Genomic DNA, 18,873 nt, shown 5'->3' on the forward strand with positions numbered 1-18,873 from the left:
AAAGGATTTATTTCTTTGTTCTCTTTTATTATAAAGGTCAAAAGGATTTATTTCTTTATTCTCTTTTATTATAAAGGTCTAAAGGATTTATTTCTTTATTCTCTTTTATTATAGAGGTCAAAAGGATTTATTTCTTTATTCTCTTTAATTATAAAGGTCTGAAGGATTTATTTCTTTTCTTTCTTTTCTTTAATATAGAGGTCAAAAGGATTTATTTCTTTATTCTCTATTATTATAAAGGTCTAAAGGACTTATTTCTTTGCTCTCTTTTCTTACTGAGGTCAAAAGGATTTATTTCTTTATTCTCTTTAATTATAAGAGTCTTGAGGATTTATTTCTTATATCTTTATTATAGAGGTCAAAAGGATTTATTTCTTTATTCTCTATTATTATAAAGGTCTAAAGGATTTATTTCTTTGCTCTCTTTTCTTACTGAGGTCAAAAGGATTTATTTCTTTATTCTCTTTTATTATAAAGGTCTAAAGGATTTATTTCTTTGTTCTCTTTATTTTTGAGGTCAAAAGGATTTATTTCTTTATTCTATTTTATTATTGAGGTAAAAAGGATTTATTTCTTTATTCTCTATTATTATAAAGGTCTAAAGGATTTATTTCTTTGTTCTCTTTTCTTATTGAGGTCAAAAGGATTTATTCTTTGTGAGTTTCTCTTTGTTTTTAAATCTATAAAGGTCTAAAGGATTTATTTTCTTTTGTTCCTTTGTTTTCTTATTGAGGTCAAAAGGATTTATTTCTTTGTTCTCTTTTATTATAGAGGTCTAAAGGATTTATTTCTTTGTTCTCTTTTATTATAAATGTCTAAAGGATTTATTTCTTTGTTCTCTTTTATTATAAAGGTCTAAAGGATTTATTTCTTTTGTTCTCTGTAAATTATAAAGGTCTAAAAAAGGATTTATTTCTTTGATTCTCTTTTTTCTTAAATTGAGGTCTAAAGGAATTTATTCTTTGTTCTCTTTGTTTTTAAAGTTTCTAAAGATTTATTCTTTGTTCTCTTTTTATTACAAAATTGTTTAAAGGATTATTTCTTTGTTCTCTTTTCTTATTGAGGTCTAAAGGATTTATTTCTTTGTTCTCTTTTATTATAAGTCTGAAGGATTTATTTTTGTGTTCTTTTCTTTTCTTATTGAGGTCAAAAGGATTTATTTCTTTATTCTCTTTTATTATAAAGGTCAAAAGGATTTATTTCTTTATTTTCTTTGCTTATTGAGGTCTAAAGGATTTATTTCTTTGTTCTCTTTTCTTATTGAAGTCAAAAGGATTTATTTCTTTGTTCTATTTTCTTATTGTCAGGATCAAAATTGGTATTTATTTCTTGTTCTCTTTTATTATAAAAGGTGTTCTAAAGGATTTATTTCTTTGTTCTCTTTCTTATAAAAGGGTCTTAGGATTATTTCTTTGTTCTCTTTATTATAAAGGTCAAAAGGATTTATTTCTTTGTTCTCTTTTATGATGGAAAGGTTCTTTCTAAAGGTGGATTTATTTCTTTGTTCTCTTTTATTATAAAGGTCTAAAGGATTTATTTCTTTGTTCTCTTTTATTATAAAGGTCTAAAGGATTTAGATTATTCTCTTCTTTTATTTAAAGTCTAAAGGATTTATTTCTTTATTCTCTTTTATTATAAAGGTCTAAAAGGATTTATTTCTGTGCTTCCTTTTATTATAAATGTTCCTAAAGGAATTTTTTTATTTCTTGTTCTTTTTCTTATTTTGAATGGGTCAAAAGGATTTATTTTCTTTGGGTTCTCTTTTAATTTATTAAAAGGTCTTTAAAGGATTTTATTTCTTTGTTCCTTTATTATAAATGTCTTAAAGGATTTATTCTTTGTTCTCTTTTATTAAATGTCTAAAGGATTTATTTCTTGTTCTAAACTTTTCTTAGGTTGAAGGTTTTTCAAAAGGATTTAATTCTTTTCTCTTTTATTATTAAGTTCTAAAGGATTATTTCTTTGTTCTCTTTCTTATTTCGAGGTCAAAAGAATTGTAAAATTCTTTGGGTTGTCTTTAAATTATAAAGGGTCTAAAAGGATTTTATTTTTCTTGGTTCTCTTTCATTATAAAATCTAAAGATTTATTTCTCTGTTCTCTTTTCTTATAAAGGTCAAAAGGATTTATTTCTTTGTTCTCTTTTCTTATTGAGGTCAAAAGGATTTATTTCTTTGTTCTCTTTTATTATAAAGGTCTAAAGGATTTATTTCTTTTTCTTCTTTTCTTTTATTATAAAGGTCTTAAAGGAATTTATTTCTTTGGTTTTCTTCTTTTCTTATTGAGGTTCAAAGGATTTATTCTTTTGTTGTCTTTTATTAAAATAAAGGTCTTAAAGGATTTATTTTCTTTGTTCTTCTTTCTTTTATTATAAAGCGTTCTAAAGGATTTAATTTCTCTGTTCTCTTTTCTTATAAAGGTCAAAAGGATTTAAATTCTTTGGTTTCTTCTTTTCTTAAATTTGGAGGGCAAAGGATTTATTTCTTTGTTCCTCTTTTATTATAAAGTGTAAATAAAGGATTTATTTCTTTATTCTTCTTTTATTATAAAGGTCTAAAGGATTTATTTCTTTGTTCTCTTTTATTATAAAGGTCTAAAGGATTAATTTCTTTGTTCTCTTTTATTATAAAGGTCTAAAGGATTTATTTCTTTCTTGTCTCGTTTTATTTATAAAGGCGTCTGTAAAGGGATTTTATTTCTTTGATTCTTCTTTTTATTTAAAATAAAGGTCTAAAGGATTTATTTCTCTTCTTTTTTTTCTTTTATTTATAAAGGTCTAAAGGATTTTATTTCTTTTGTTCTTCCCTTTTTCTTCTTTATAAAGGTTCTAAAGGATTTATTTCTTTATTCTCTTTTATTATAAAATGGTTCTTTAAATTATTTATTTCTTTATTTCTTTCTTTTCTTATAAAGTCCTAAAGGGCTTTTTTCTTTTTGTTCTTTCTTTGGGTTTTTTAAATCGTTCTTCCGGAAAAGGTTTAAATTATTTCTTTTGTTCTCTTTTATTACAAAGGTCTAAAGGATTTATTTCTTTATTCTCTTTTATTATAAAGGTCTGAAGGATTTATTTCTTTGTTCTCTTTTATTATAAAGGTCTAAAGGATTTATTTCTTTATTCTCTTTTATTATAAAGTTCAAAAGGATATATTTCTTTATTCTCTTTTATTATAAAGGTCTAAAGGATTTATTTCTTTATTCTCTTTTATTATGGAGGTCAAAACGATTTATATAAACTTATTTCTTTGGTGCACTAATCTATTTCTTGTCAACTCAATGATCCTCAACTTGTTAAGAAGAGACTTAATGAGAGAAAAAGGATTTTAGGCTGTTCAAAAAATAATTATTGTTTCATTGATATACCTGATCACGAATCTTGGAAAATCGAATGAATTAAATTCCCTGTAAGTGTAGATCTATCATATATTTTGAACGTACATGACGGCATAAGCCATGTAAATAAAGTTTGCTTGGAAAAAATTTTGTTTTCTTTTTTCATTCACTTTACACACTGAACAAGAAACCATTTTTTTACAATTAACCCAGAAGCAAACGTGAGCTGAGATTCTCCCTACTCCATTTCGCTTGAAGTTAAGACTCATATTAACACTCGAGTCGAGGATGACATATGAGGATTGGCTTTCCTTCAAGATGAAACGTCCCTCAAGGGCGTGAAGGAAGGAAAGCATCACAGGCAAAAATCAAGGCGAGGATCCTTACATGTCATATTCTTTGTAAGGTAAAGTGGAGACTTGAGACTTATAAATAAGTCCTGAAGTTAATTGTTAAGCTCATTTAAGTAGTAGATGTCCGCAGTTAGATTAGACTGTTCGTCAATATTTTCATTATTCTTTCTGGTTCTTAGATACTCATCAATAACGCAATACACTACAGCGATTCGCGAATGAATGCAGCATTAGGTTAACTTACATTTATGAATGTCTTCACATTTACTAAAATCAGATTCAGGCTTTCAACTCTTGTACTATAGTAGATCCACATCACCCGTGCATCTGTTGCCTAGGCCAGTCCCTTACGACGCTCCTGATTGGCTGTTGATAAGCCAAGCACTGGCTAGAAGCTCTCAGTCTCTCTCTCGAGAGAGCGAGTTCACATAGGCAGGATGTATGTTCCACCTCTCCTCAGGGATACTTTTGAAAGACGTATCCCTCAGGAGAGGTGGAGAATACATCCTGCCTATGTGAACTCTCGAGAGAGACTGAGAGTTTCCAGCCCTGTGATTGGCTTATCAACAGCCAATCTGGATCGTCGTAAGGGACTGGCCTAGACGTCAGATGCACGGGTGATGTGAATCTACTATAGCTCGCAGTTACGAAAGTAACTTACAAAAATTCTTCCACCAAACTTCCAAATATATAACATAACATTTATCATCTCTGACTTTTCTTAGTCAGTATGTAAACATGATCATTAACTGGAGTTTTCATAAAACAAATTATTAGCACTGCACTATTTGTACGACAGCAGTTCATCAAAATTCAGTATGTGTATACATACACATATATACAGGGAAGTATGGATGGACGCATACAATTACGCGAAGAGAGAGAGAGAGAGAGAGAGAGAGAGAGAGAGAGAGAGAGAGAGTAAACGGATTACGAAGTAACTGGAGAGGAAAAACATACAGACAACGTAACACTTAAAATAAAAATATGTATAAATAAAACTATAATTTGAGATTAGAATCCTGGGAACGAAAGTAAAATAAAAAAATATATAAAATCAAGGCTAAAATGGAAAATAAGTTACTTCTGATGTTATAGAAACTGTAAGAGACAAAAAACCAAACTATACAAATTTCATTCTTTATTCCCAAATCAAACCTCCCGAATTAGGGGCGTCGTGAATATAGCAGCTTGCGAAAAAGACAAAAGAAAAAAAAACCATTAACTGAGTACTTGGGGCATCATGCTCAAGAAACTTAAGGGAAGTTACAACATCCCCTTTGTAGGAGGTAGCTGTAATCGAACACTTGCTATTTCTTGTAACGCTGCTGAGATTTGGGGGTACCCGAAAAAAAAAAAAAACTCTTACACCATGCTTTTTTCTTCATTGATCACTTTCCTCTTCTTGATACTCTCGGTGGGAGACAACGGTTCTGATGCAGGTCAGCCCCTCCCGCCCCCCCCCCCCACACCCACCCCCTCCCCCATCTTTCCGTTCGACTCCCAAAGCGTCCCCGATGATTCACGACACCAAAGGAACTTCTTCGGCGATGTTGACGCACCTGTCGCCTTATATCACAACACCTCCTCCCCCACCAACCGGCGCCACGGGGCACGAGCTGTGGCTCCATCGGGTGGATCCACGCGCTGTTCTGGCTTACTTTGGGTAGATTGGGTTTCACTACCGGTCAGAAGGGAGCCATTAACGAGCTAGTATGCTTACTCCCCAACCCCCCTCTTTTTCTATATATTATTTTCTAACCCCTTTATGCATTAGGCGAGTGGTAATCTAATCGACTACTAACGTTGCTGACAAGTGATCTTATGCACAAAGATAACGTATCTAGTCGCGCACGTTGTATGAATTGTGAAATGTGTAACGTGGACAGACTCTCTGTATGGGGTTTTCAGCAGGTGGTGCAAGAATATCTCTCACAAGACAAGATCGCGGGAACTTGAGGGAGACTATCTTTTCTTATGAATGGCCTCACCACTGTGGAGCGACGATTACCTCGTAGGGGCATCTCCCGTTTTGATGGTATACATTTTCACAAAGGAATGAACTTTCACGTCTAGATTTTGTCACTCGTTTCTTTCCGTTATACTTCTCAACAGAAGTATAACGACTTAGTGTATAATTAACTGCTTAAGTTAACAGCAGTACACTGAATTCTGAGGGAATTCACGCATGTTTCCCTCCTCGTCAGGTTCGAAGATCGAACCCGTGTCGTCCGATTGCATCCACATCTCTCTCTCTCAGACGGATTTAATCTTTGTCAGGAATGCTATTATGAAATATAAAATGTATTATCAGGGAATTTTCCCTGGCTCTGCCAATAAAACTACTTTACGATAACATAACCTCTACAACGCTGTGCTGGTTAAAAAGGCTGAATAACTAAATACCAGAGAAAAGAGGTACAATATATAGCTTAGACATTTTCGTCCTGAAGGCCACACCAAACCTCTTATTTCCTTTAATACCTTGCGACACTTTGGGTAAGGACTCATGGTGGTATACAGCTTAGATTACTGTAAGCCTACTAGAACCTTGGTCAGCCAAGTGAATGGTCCCCGTTGCTTGTTCCATTTGCACGTGTGTATATATCGAACAGCATTCAATAATAATGGTTAAATCTTAATTTTGTAGCACGGCAGAATGGGCCAATATTAAAAAGATACAGAGCCACCGATTTCTCATCATAATGACTGTACTGGTTTTGTTGAAATTATTACCTGACCTTTTTTGATTGCTCTTAAACCACTCCAGTAAAAAATGGAAAATACAGCATCTACTTATGACTACGCTTTTCTCGAAATATCCCCAAGTAAAGTCTAAATGTCAAGCGTATGTTTTATGAGAAATAGTCTCTGATGCTTCCTCTGAACAGTGACATGTCAGTACATTATATCAATATCATTTCCAGAATACGTACCAGGCACAGACATCCAAGCTCTACAGACCTTGCAGACATCGTTACGTCACGGGATAATGAACGGAAGCGATTACTATTTTCTTTGGATAATATCTTCAAGCAAAGCTTAAATATCACGCATGTGGTCTACGGGAAGTAATCTCAGATGCGTCCCTTGAAAAGTGACGAATCAGTACATGTCAAGATGATTTCCATTTCCAGGTTGCATACCCGGCACAGAATCTCTGTCACGGGAAACAGAACAGAAGGGATTCAGCTTCAAACCACACTAAGAAAAGACGCTGGCGAGGACGTTCTGAAAAGGGACAACGAAAGGAGAGGGACGACGCCAAGGTCTTCGAAGGCGGGAGTGGGCGATCTGAAAACGGTACTCGTGGCTTGGCTAATGCACAGGAGGTGGTAAGAAGGATTACCAACTAATCCCTTTGCTATGTCCTGCCACTATCTGCATCTGTCATAATATCGACGGGGGAAATGGGGGAGGGGAGGGGATAACAAAGGTGGCGTTGGAGTCTTACATGACAGCTCTCAGTTACTTCTTTTTAAACATTCAAGAGAGAATAAAAAGGACAATACAGCAGATTTCATATTCAAAGAGCACACACACATACATGAATTTTTTTCTTTAGTCAATTAGTATATAATGATGTATATGTATATATTATATATATATATAGTATAATATTAAGAATATATATAGTATAATTATAACTTTTACCAACTACAGACTTATAGTCTTCCTGTTATAATTAGAGATATGTTATTTATTAGCTCTCAGTTAGTTTTTAAACTTTCGAAAAAAAAACAAAAGGAAAAGACAGATTTCTTATTCAAAGAGTACACATTCACACACATACACATTTTTTTCTATAGTCAAATAGTAAATAATTATATGCATATATATATATATATATATATATATATATATATATATATATATATATATATATATATATATAAGCTCTATTCATTTTACAGGGAGCTTTCGTGAGCTTCAAGAACCTCGGTTTGAATCAAGTATTGCAGTGGGTCTCTTTTAACAATTAACTGTCTAACGTAAAGAATTTATTAGGATTAATGTTAATGTTATTCAGAGAATGTGCTTGCATACTTGCGTACCAACCCTCCATAGGACTGAATTCTACAATAAAAAAAAAGTGATCGAACCATGCGAATACAAAAAGCAAAGATAAATCAATAGAGGTAACTGTACGGTCAAACAAAAATATAACCATTACATTCTCAGACCATTCCACAAGTTTGCAGTGAATGAGAGAAAGACCTCCCGTATTTGGCTGAGTGACATCTTTTTACGAGAGCAAGAGCCCGTGTCAGTATGTACAAGGCTGGCTTAATCTATATAAATAGAGTGGCAGCGTAGCATCTCAGGAGAAGATGGTTGTTGACAACGCGAAGCGAGTAGCACGCACAACTTGAAACAAGAAAGTTAGAGTTCTATATCCTCGGCATCGGTATAAAATCCAAATTATATAATACCCCACCGTTTTTGGAAAGCAGGGACCACCACTACGAGGAGTCCTTTCTACAAGATAGTCTTAGATATTAGTTGCTTTTCGTGACCAGACCTTTTCACGTGTATATCAATTACCTTTTAATGAAAGGATGATTGTTTTGTGACCTTGAAATGAAAGAGTTGCCATTGTGCAGTAGTGCTTAGCCGTCTGTTAAAAGTGCTTAATTTATATTCATTTATGTATATATATACTTTTTCACTAATACACATATACATGCATATGCACACACAGGCATATCTCTAATTATAACAGGAAGACTATTATTCTGTAGTTGTAAAAATTGCAATTATGTATATATATATATATATATATATATATATATAATATATATATATATCTGTATATATATATAGATATATACATATATATATATCTATATACATACATATACATATATAGATATATATATATAGATGTATAAATATATATATATATATATATATAATATATATATATATATATATATATATATATATATATCTATATACATATATATACATATATATATGTATAAATATATATATATATATATATATATATATATAGATGTATAAATATATATATATATATATATATATATAATATATATATATATATATATATATTTGTCACTCAGCCCAATACGGGAGGTCTTTCTCTCAAACTTGTGGAATGGTCTGAGAATGTAATGGTTATATTTTTGTTTGACCGTACAGTTACCTATATTGATTTATCTTTGCATATTGTATTCGCATGGTTCGATCACTTTTTTTTATTGTGGAATTCAGTCCTATGGAGGGTTGGTACGGAAGTATACAAGCACATACTCTGAATAACATTCACATTAATCCTAATAAATCCTATACGTTAGACAGTTAATTGTTAAAAGAGACCCACTGCAATACTTGGTTCAAACCGAGGTTCTTGAAGCTCACGAAAGCTCCCTGTAAAATTAATAGAGCTTTTGAAAGACCGGTAAATAAGGTATCTTAAAAACGCATATGTACAAAAATCAGTAAAATATATCATCGGTCTTTAACAGATTAGAAAATTATGAAGAAGCAATTCAACAGCATCAAAATATGCATTATTTACAAAAGATGATTTCAATGAAACTTTTATAACGATCAGAAAAGAAATAAAACATGAGTAAAATATGTTATAATGATTTCAATAGTATGCAAATTAAGGAACGCACTGTGTTGATCCCTCGAATCTACTAGATGTCAGAGATAAACGCTGAAACATCTATATATACACGTATAAATCCACACATAGAAAAAAGTCTGTCATGACTGACGGCAAACAAACGGACGGACAGACAGACGCACATACAGACACACAGACAGACAGACAAACGATCCCTCTGATGTACCAAGACCAAAAAACAAAGGTTATAAACATCCACAGTGCCGTCCACAACCCTTTGAAGAAGGAACGAAGGATGGCAGAAACTTAAGGAATAAGAAGGGAGGGAGGGGGCAGGGGGCAGGGGGCAGGGGCCCCAGTCTCGAGTAAGGAGATCTCAGGGGTTCCTCCGCAGGGGCTCTGTGCCGGCGCCGCAGGGAACCCTGGGGCGCAGCCAGCCTCGCAGCAGGGGCGTAGGGCCCATAAGGGGGGGTGGGGCACCAGCACCCCCTTGGTTCCTCACCCAGACACCCATGTAGAACACACACCTGGCCTCTCTCTCTCTCTCTCTCTCGTATGTGTAAGAGAGTATAATTCTATTGAGATGGTTTCAGGCTCTGGGTGAACATGTATAATAATAATAATAATAATAATAATAATAATAATAATAATAATAATAATAATAATATGTGGCGCCGTGGAGGAGTGGGTTAGGTCGTCAATAGACTTAAGTCAAGTTACAGAACATTGGGGCTGGTCAGTCGTTGGATGGGTGACCGCTCTCCTCGGCGTTGATTCCTTGGGAAAGGATCTTTACCATAATTTCCTCAGTCTACTCAGCTGTAAATGAGTACCTATCCCTGATGCGGTAGGGTCCAGCTATGGGTTAAATAGCAAAACTCAGCAATGATGGAAAGAAATGAAGGAATAAACGACAACGACGTAAATGGAACTTCTGGCAACAGAGGAGCTTCGTCCGGCAACCAGGTATTCAACCCAATTGAAGGGGAAGACGGTCAGGTACTTGGAGGTCGTCATCCAGCAACTGATCACCACAACGACAGTAATCAACAGCCTGAGATTGGAGCTAAAGAGGCAAAAGGAAGAAATGGACAAGAGAAGAAAATAAGGAAATATGGAGATGCTACATCAGAAGCAACCCGACGGAGAGAGGATATAGAAGAAGATTGGTCAAACTCTGGAATGAGAGGAAATAACACCCCCCAAACAGAGCAGAGGCTGGCAGACCAAGTAAGGAACATAAAGAAAAAGAACTGGCTCTCCCCAACAGAAAGAGAAGAACTGGAAAGGGAAATGTCACACGACAACGAATTATACGAAGACGAACTGAGAGACGATGCCACAGAAGACGACAGGGAGGATGAGGTACCAAACAACGACACACGAAGAAACACCGACGAAGTAACAGAGAGGACGGAATGGGTAAAAAAAGATTAGACAATGGATGGAGCCAGATACAGAGAGAACAAAGATCCCTTCCATGAAAGCCTACAACACCAAGAAATTAAGGGAGAAAACAAGTGAGGTCAATGAAATAATGGGCATAATACACACCACCAGTATCACAGAAACAAATAACTTGGTATATGCAGGAGCAAGATTAGTAGCAGAACTGATGGGGATTCGAACACCAACACACCAGCACAAACCAACCCAACAGAAAACCAAAACAGCAAACCTCCTTGGAAAAGGCGCCTGGAAAAGCAAATCATGGTGATGAGATCTGACTTGAGTAAACTGAAAGAGATGGCAGAAAAAAGGCTAAGAAGCAAGAAAAGAAACAAGGGAGGAAGGTCTCACGAAAAGAAATACAAAGTACAAGAGAGGGGACTAAACAAACACAATAGAAGATGTAAAACAGAGGCTTAAGGCCAAAGCACACAAGATCCAACGGTACATGAACAGGAATAAGGGATACCAACAGAACAAACTATTCGGAAAACCAAACCCCAGAAAAAGACTATACAGCCAAAACTAAGAGGGGGAAGACAACACCACCCAAATTCCTGAAGCCGAACCAAGTTAAGACTCTGGGAAAACATATGGAGCAATCCGGTATCACACAACAAACATGCAACATGGCTCCAGGAAGTCAAGGAAGAAGAAACAGGGAGAATAAAACAAAGATTCACAGAGATCACGACAGACACAGTCAGACACCAACTAAAGAAAATGCCAAACTGGAAAGCCCCAGGTCCCGATGAAGTCCATGGATACTGGCTCAAAAACTTCAAGGCCCTACACCCACGAATAGCAGAACAACTCCAGCATTGTATCTCAAATCACCAAGCACCCAAATGGATGACCACAGGAAGAACATCCTTAGTACAAAAAGACAAGAGTAAGGGAAATATAGCCAGTAACTACAGGCCTATCACCTGCCTACCAATAATGTGGAAGTTACTAACAGGTATCATCAGTGAAAGGCTATACAACTACCTAGAGGAGACAAACACCATCCCCCACCAACAGAAAGGCTGCAGAAGGAAGTGTAGGGGCACAAAAGACCAGCTCCTGATAGACAAAATGGTAATGAAGAACAGTAGGAGAAGGGAAAAAAAAAACCAACCTAAGCATGGCATGGATAGACTATAAGAAAGCCTTCGACATGCTACCACACACATGGCTAATAGAATGCCTGAAAATATATGGGGCAGAGGAAAACACCATCAGCTTCCTCAAAAATACAATGCGCAACTGGAATACAATACTTACAAGCTCTGGAATAAGACTAGCAGAGGTTAATATCAGGAGAGGGATCTTCCAGGCGACTCTGTCCCCACTACTCTTCGTAGTAGCCATGATTCCCATGACAAAAGTACTACAGAAGATGGATGCCGGGTACCAACTCAAGAAAAGAGGCAACAGAATCAACCATCTGATGTTCATGGACGACATCAAGCTGTATGGTAAAAGAGCATCAAGGAAATAGATACCCTAATCCAGACTGTAAGGATTGTATCTGGGGACATCAGGATGGAGTTTGGAATAGAAAAATGCGCCTTAGTCAACATACAAAAAGGCAAGTAACGAGAACTGAAGGGATAAAAAGCTACCAGATGGGCAGAAACATCAAACACAGATGAGACAGGATACAAATACCTGGGAATAATGGAAGGAGGGGATATAAAACAATCAAGAGATGAAGGACACGATCAGGAAAGAATATATGCAGAGACTCAAGGCGATACTCAAGTCAAAACTCAATGGAGGAAATATGATAAAAGCCATAAAAACACATGGGTCAGTGCAGTAATCAGATACAGCGCAGGAATAGTGGAATGGACGAAGGCAGAACTCCGCAGCATAGATCAGAAAACAGGAAACATATGACAATACCACAAAGCACTACACCCAAGAGCAAATAAGGACAGGGATATACATAACACGAAAAAAGGAAGGAGGGAGAGGACTAATAAGTATAGAGGGGGGACTGCGTCAACATTTCGAAAAAACAGAGCACTGGGGGTGGCCAATATCTGAAAACCAGTGAAGATGGAGTGGGGGCTCAAAGGAGTTTTGGCAATGGGGGGGGCGAAAGGGAAGGGGACTAATTTAAAAAAAGTAGGACGGAAGGGAACCCAGGGGGGGGGAAATATACACGAGGGGTGACCAGGAAGAAAAGACAAAGGGTGACAGAAAAGAGGAACAGAGGAAACTGGCACAAAACAACAAACCAATGCACGGACAATACATGAGACAGACTAAAGAACTAGCCAGCGATGACAATGGGCAATGGCAACAGAGGGGAGAGCTAAAGAAGAAACTGAAGGAATGATAACAGCGGCACAAGATCAGGCCCTAAGAACCAGATATGTCCAAAGAACGATAGACGGAAATAAACATTCTCCCATATGTAGGAAGTGCAATACGAAAAATGAAACCATAAACCACATAGCAAGCGAATGCCCGGCACTTGCACAGAACCAGTACAAAAAGAGGCATGATTCAGTGGCAAAGCCCTCCACTGGAGCCTGTGCAAGAAACATCAGCTACCTTGCAGTAATAAGTGGTACGAGCACCAACCTGAAGGAGTGATAGAAAAACGATCAGGCAAAGATCCTCTGGGACTATGGTATCAGAACGGATAGGGTGATACGTGCAAACAGACCAGACGTGACGTTGATTGACAAAGTCAAGAAGAAAGTATCATCATTGATGTCGCAATACCATGGGACACCAGAGTTGAAGAGAAAGAGAGGGAAAAAATGGATAAGTATCAAGATCTGAAAATAGAAATAAGTAGGATATGGGATATGCCAGTGGAAATCGTACCCATAATCATAGGAGCACTAGGCACGATCCAAGATCCCTGAAAAGGAATCTAGAAAAACTAGAGGCTGAAGTAGCTCCAGGACTAATGCAGAAGAGTGTGATCCTAGAAACGGCACACATAGTAAGAAAAGTGATGGACTCCTAAGGAGGCAGGGATGCAAACCCGGAACCTCACACTATAAATACAACCCAGTCGAATTGGAGGACTGTGATAGAGCAAAAAAAAAAAAATAATAAATAATAATTAATAATAAATCCATTCGATGTATTAAGTGCTCGTGGCTGAAATGCAAGGAACTTGCAAGGTACAAAAAAATAAAAGAAAAAAAAGAGCAAAGAGGAAAGAAAGCTCAGTTTATTCTAAACAAAAGAAGACAAGATCCTTCACAGAATAATAAAAAAAATAGCTATAGTACTCAAAACTAACTTTTATCACCAAAAGATAGACGGTAAAGTAAGCAGATGGAAAATAGTATAAATATATGTATATGTATATACATACATATATGTATAGATATATATATATATATATATATATATATATATATATATATATATATATATATATATATATATATATATCATGAGCCTGGCATAGCAAGGTTTATGCAGTAAATCTTGGAATAATGTTTATTTCCTACAGACCTACTTTTGGTTCATAATTACACTCCCTAAGAAAAAAAATCATAATAAAATAAATTTACTTACCAGATAGGTATTTTTACCTAATTAACTATAGACCTATTAAAAATTACATTAAATATCCTGAATTGCTGTTGCAGATAATATTCACAGTCTATTGGAGACATTTGCTAAATCTTTAAGAAGTTTCGCTGTTATCTTATATTATTTCATATTTTAACCTAGTAAAATTCAGATTTATCACAAGCAATAAAAATCTTTATAATTGCATTTGGAATTTTACTAACCCTAATGACTGAGAGTAACGTAGATCTGCAGAATAATTTTGAACATAACATACATGGTTTAATCTCACAATACATCACGACTGTGGATGGCAAAAAAAAATAATAATAAATGAATGAATTAATTAATTAATAAATAAATTGCAAAATAATACGCGAACAATTTTGGACGTATATTTACAATTGAAATTTGGCAATAATCATAGTAAATGTTTTATTTACAATGAAGACCTATAAATATGTAGATAATCTTGACAAGACAACTCTAATAAATGTGTTTTCAATAATCATGAATAGTGTTATCGCAAAAAATAATGATTCTCCTACCAGTGAAACTTCGGAATTCTTAAAAAGACTTCTGACAAGAATAAATAAGAAATATCTACTTCATTTACAGAATATACTTCGGTAATCCAGCATAGATATCACACACGTACACACACACACACACACACACACACACACACACACACACAGAGTTTCAGAAAAAGTAAAAAATATATAAATGTATCCCACTCATGACAATGTCTTCCGAAACAGGTGAATAATTTATTTGAAAATCGCAAGTCGAAATAATGATATTAGGGGCGGAGATACCATTGTCATCGTAAATTTCTCACTTAAGACATCTGACCTGGTAATCTGAGAGCCATTATCATTCGATCGCCCCTGTGCGTAGTATGACGTCACTTATAAAGGTTTCCTTTCCTGGACCTTATGTGTATATGTAATAAACATTATGTATGTGTATGTACATACTACATATATATATATATAGTATATATATAGATATATATATATATATATATATATATAAACACACACACACACACACACACACACATATATATATATCACATGGAAACAACGATGAAATATACTCATGTATATTCATATCTGCATATTAAGCCGTATGTTATGGCTTACATAGAAAACGCCAGTGCTTGGACCCAGCAACATAAAAACATGGACGTAAACAAACATATGTTACCACATGGCAAAAGCACATTGGCTACTGTGACGTCGACCTTTAAACCTTAGTAAGCTTCGCGGGAGTCGACCCTCTAAAAGCTATAGTTGTTCACTTCGCACCAAAGGGCACCGAATGACGACGACAGCCGTTCCTGGAAGGTGGTATCCTGGAAGGTGGTATCCTGGAAGGTGGTATCCTGGAAGGTATACCTGGCGCTCCGGCCGAACCCCTTGCATTCAGTCGAATCATGCGCCCGCTGCGATTTGTCCCGCACGGGGTCATGCACGCCCATTCTCTCCTCCCACTGGTCCTCGCGGGGGTCGCAAAGGCGTCCTCCTTCTGGTGGGTATACCTCCGACGGGGTACCCTTCGGGAAGTCTCATGCCGATAACATGAGGAGCAGAGTTGAGGAGCGGAGGAGGTCACGGGGAGGTACCCTGGAGTTGGGGGGAGGGGAGGGGGTCACGGGGGAGGTACCCTGGCGTAGGGGGAAAGGGGAGGTGGTCTCGGAGGGGTATATACCCGGAGGGAGGGACATCTCCGGATAAAGCCGTTGGTCCCCGGTGTGCGTCTGAGGGATAAGCTCGAGGGGGTGGGGGGGTTCCTCAGGGTATGAAGGTGTCCCGGGGCATAAAATAAGAAGGGGGTTTTCAACGGGGTATATCCAAACCCGGGGATATAGTTGAGGACCCCCTACAGCGCACAAGGGCTGTACAAGGTTTAGAAGACATTAAGAGGGCGATTACGAGAGATGATTTTATTTACTTCACACACCATTCAACAGATTCGTGGGTAATTACGCGAATCTCCAAAAGGCGACTTTCTCCACATCTAATCGGCGGATTGAAGTATTGTTATCGGGCTTTGCTCATTTTTATTTATTTAATAGGGGCGTTTTAAAACATCGATTCAGTCAAAATATATTTACTCAAAAATTACCGCAATAATGTTGCTATGTGGAAATATAATCACTGAGCAAATAGTGAAATAAATCATAGAAAAAATAAAGATATTTTGTAATCTTGCCCTTTCTAAGTACAAAAACTTTAACCACAGAAGTGACGCAATGTCTTTTTAATAAAGATAATGTCCCCTCAAATTGGGTCTTAGCAAATACAACACACGCAGCGCTATGAACCAATTTTCGTATGACATACCAAACTTCAAGAATAAATATCCAATTATCTAGGAGCAATCTTCAGAAACACATTAAACTTGCACGCTATAAATGTCAGCTCCAAACTACAATTCACAAGGAAATTACTACATATATATTTAACGAATCACAGATATGAAATATTAGAAAAGAATAACTCGCTGAGATGAATGAACGAACATAAATAAGAAAAAAAAAGGTCTTACAGCAAAGATGATGATCATGAAGGGTAAACTACTTCATCCATCACTTGTCAAGTTGGCACAAACATCAGAGTAAGAACGGAAGAGTTATAATAAGACAGCAAAGAATACATAGAATGAGAAACTACGCACATCAAATATTCTCCAAAAGTGAGATTGTACAGAAACTGGAACTAATTAAATTCGAGTTTTGTTCAGGAGTACTGTTAACGTTTTCCAGTGACATAAAGAATGATTTGTAGTGATTCCTATTACGTGAAGAAATTGCCGCATAACACGGCTGTTATTTCCGTAATCGCACATGCACGTTGCAAACTAACGAAGAAACAGGACAAAAGAATTGCAACATATATAACTATTAGAAATTAATTTCTCACTCTGATAAAAACCTCTCAAATGATTCAGGAGCACTTTAATTTTTTTTTTTTTTTTTTTTTGGGGGGGGGGGGGACAAAAATGTCTTGTCCCGATAAAATGCTCCCTCATCTTGTATAATGATTGTTACCAATAAATTCATTCATAGTATCCAATCCTTCATATAAAGTTGCAAAAAGCTCAATTATTCAAGTGGAGAATAGAAGCGATTTATTCAAGTGGAAAAGAGAACCGAAGGCCATTATGGCAAAAAAAAAATAACGAAAAAGGGCGAGTGAACTTTAACGCAGAAATATAACAAATGAGGAGATAAATAACTGAGACGAAGAGATAAAAAAAGTATTAAAAAAACGGAGATAGGACATGCATACCTTGAAGCAACGAAATTATTGCCAAGACTCCGAAGAACCATGGCACAGGCAAAGGTTAGATATGATTATTTGGTAACTATCTGGCGTGCCAACAAAACCCCGGCACCTGGAATGATCCAGCACAAGCAATGGTGCAAGATTCTAAAAGCAGCAAGATACTGTACCCATTGCAACTGCCCTTAAAAAAATCTAATTTTACAGCATGATGCCGAGCTGGACACGACCATTCGAGAGGTGAACTGAATCTGCTAGTGGTAGCAGTAGTAGTATTAGTAGTAAACGGGATTTGCCTTTGAAACGGCTCCGTATGGTTTAGTTCCCGTCCTCGAGCGTAGTAGTAGTAGTAGTTGTGGAAGGGATTTACCTCTGAAACGGCTCCCTCCTCCTAAACATCTTTATCCGAAAGGTCAGATGGGGAAGAGGAAAGAACCGAACTCCGAAGGCCTGCCGTGCGTCTGTCAGTCTTCCAACTCCAGTGATAAATGACACAATAGCACCTGCACAGGTAGGGGGTGAAGAAGGCCTTCTACTCCCAGGGCGTCTCCCTCCTCCCACCCCCAACCTCCCCCGGCATCCACGACCAACAACCCTTCTCTCTCTCTCTCTCTTGTTCCATCTGATGCTCACCGCCCAGTTCCCCTTTTCCTCTTTGGGAGCAAGGAGCTTTCACCTTTACGGCGTTCAGCCAGAAGTCACAGAGTAGCTTCTTCTCGAGGAATTTCCATTTGCTGGTTTTAATACCTCTTGAAAATATTAGATGAATAAGTAATTATTAATATCGAATAAAAAAAACAATATTTCTAGGAAACATAAAGAAAATAACACGGAAAAACACCGAATAATAGCTGAAAAAACGATGATAAACAAATTCCTCCCCCCCCCAAAAAAAAATGAAAAATAAAAAAAAAATAAAAAAAAGAAGGCTAACGTGACTAGTCCAAGCTGAAAACACAACTCTTAAACCACGCCCTCAGCCTCTGTGAGTAGCCATTCTTCAGCTAACACTGTAGTCCCATTTCATATTATGATTCAATTACAGCCCCGATGGATTCAATCCCTTTTATGGGTCTGCCCAGCTACTGGGTGGGAAAAGGAGATGGCTGGAACGATTGGGTATGTGTGAGTGGGCGAATGCAGACGGTGTAGATGTGAATGGGGGAGGTCTAAGGTAGGGGTGTTGTTCTTTGTGAACAAGAAGATGGGATGGCGAAGAGAGAAAACAAGAGGGAAATCCACACGGTTTAATCAAGAGTTGACGTTAGAAATTTATGAGCTTTCGTGAGAAATGTGAAATAGAAGGATATAATCAGTTAT

Source organism: Macrobrachium nipponense, chromosome 12, assembly GCF_015104395.2.
Source record: "Macrobrachium nipponense isolate FS-2020 chromosome 12, ASM1510439v2, whole genome shotgun sequence".
In the NCBI taxonomy this organism is placed as follows: Eukaryota; Metazoa; Arthropoda; class Malacostraca; order Decapoda; family Palaemonidae; genus Macrobrachium; species Macrobrachium nipponense.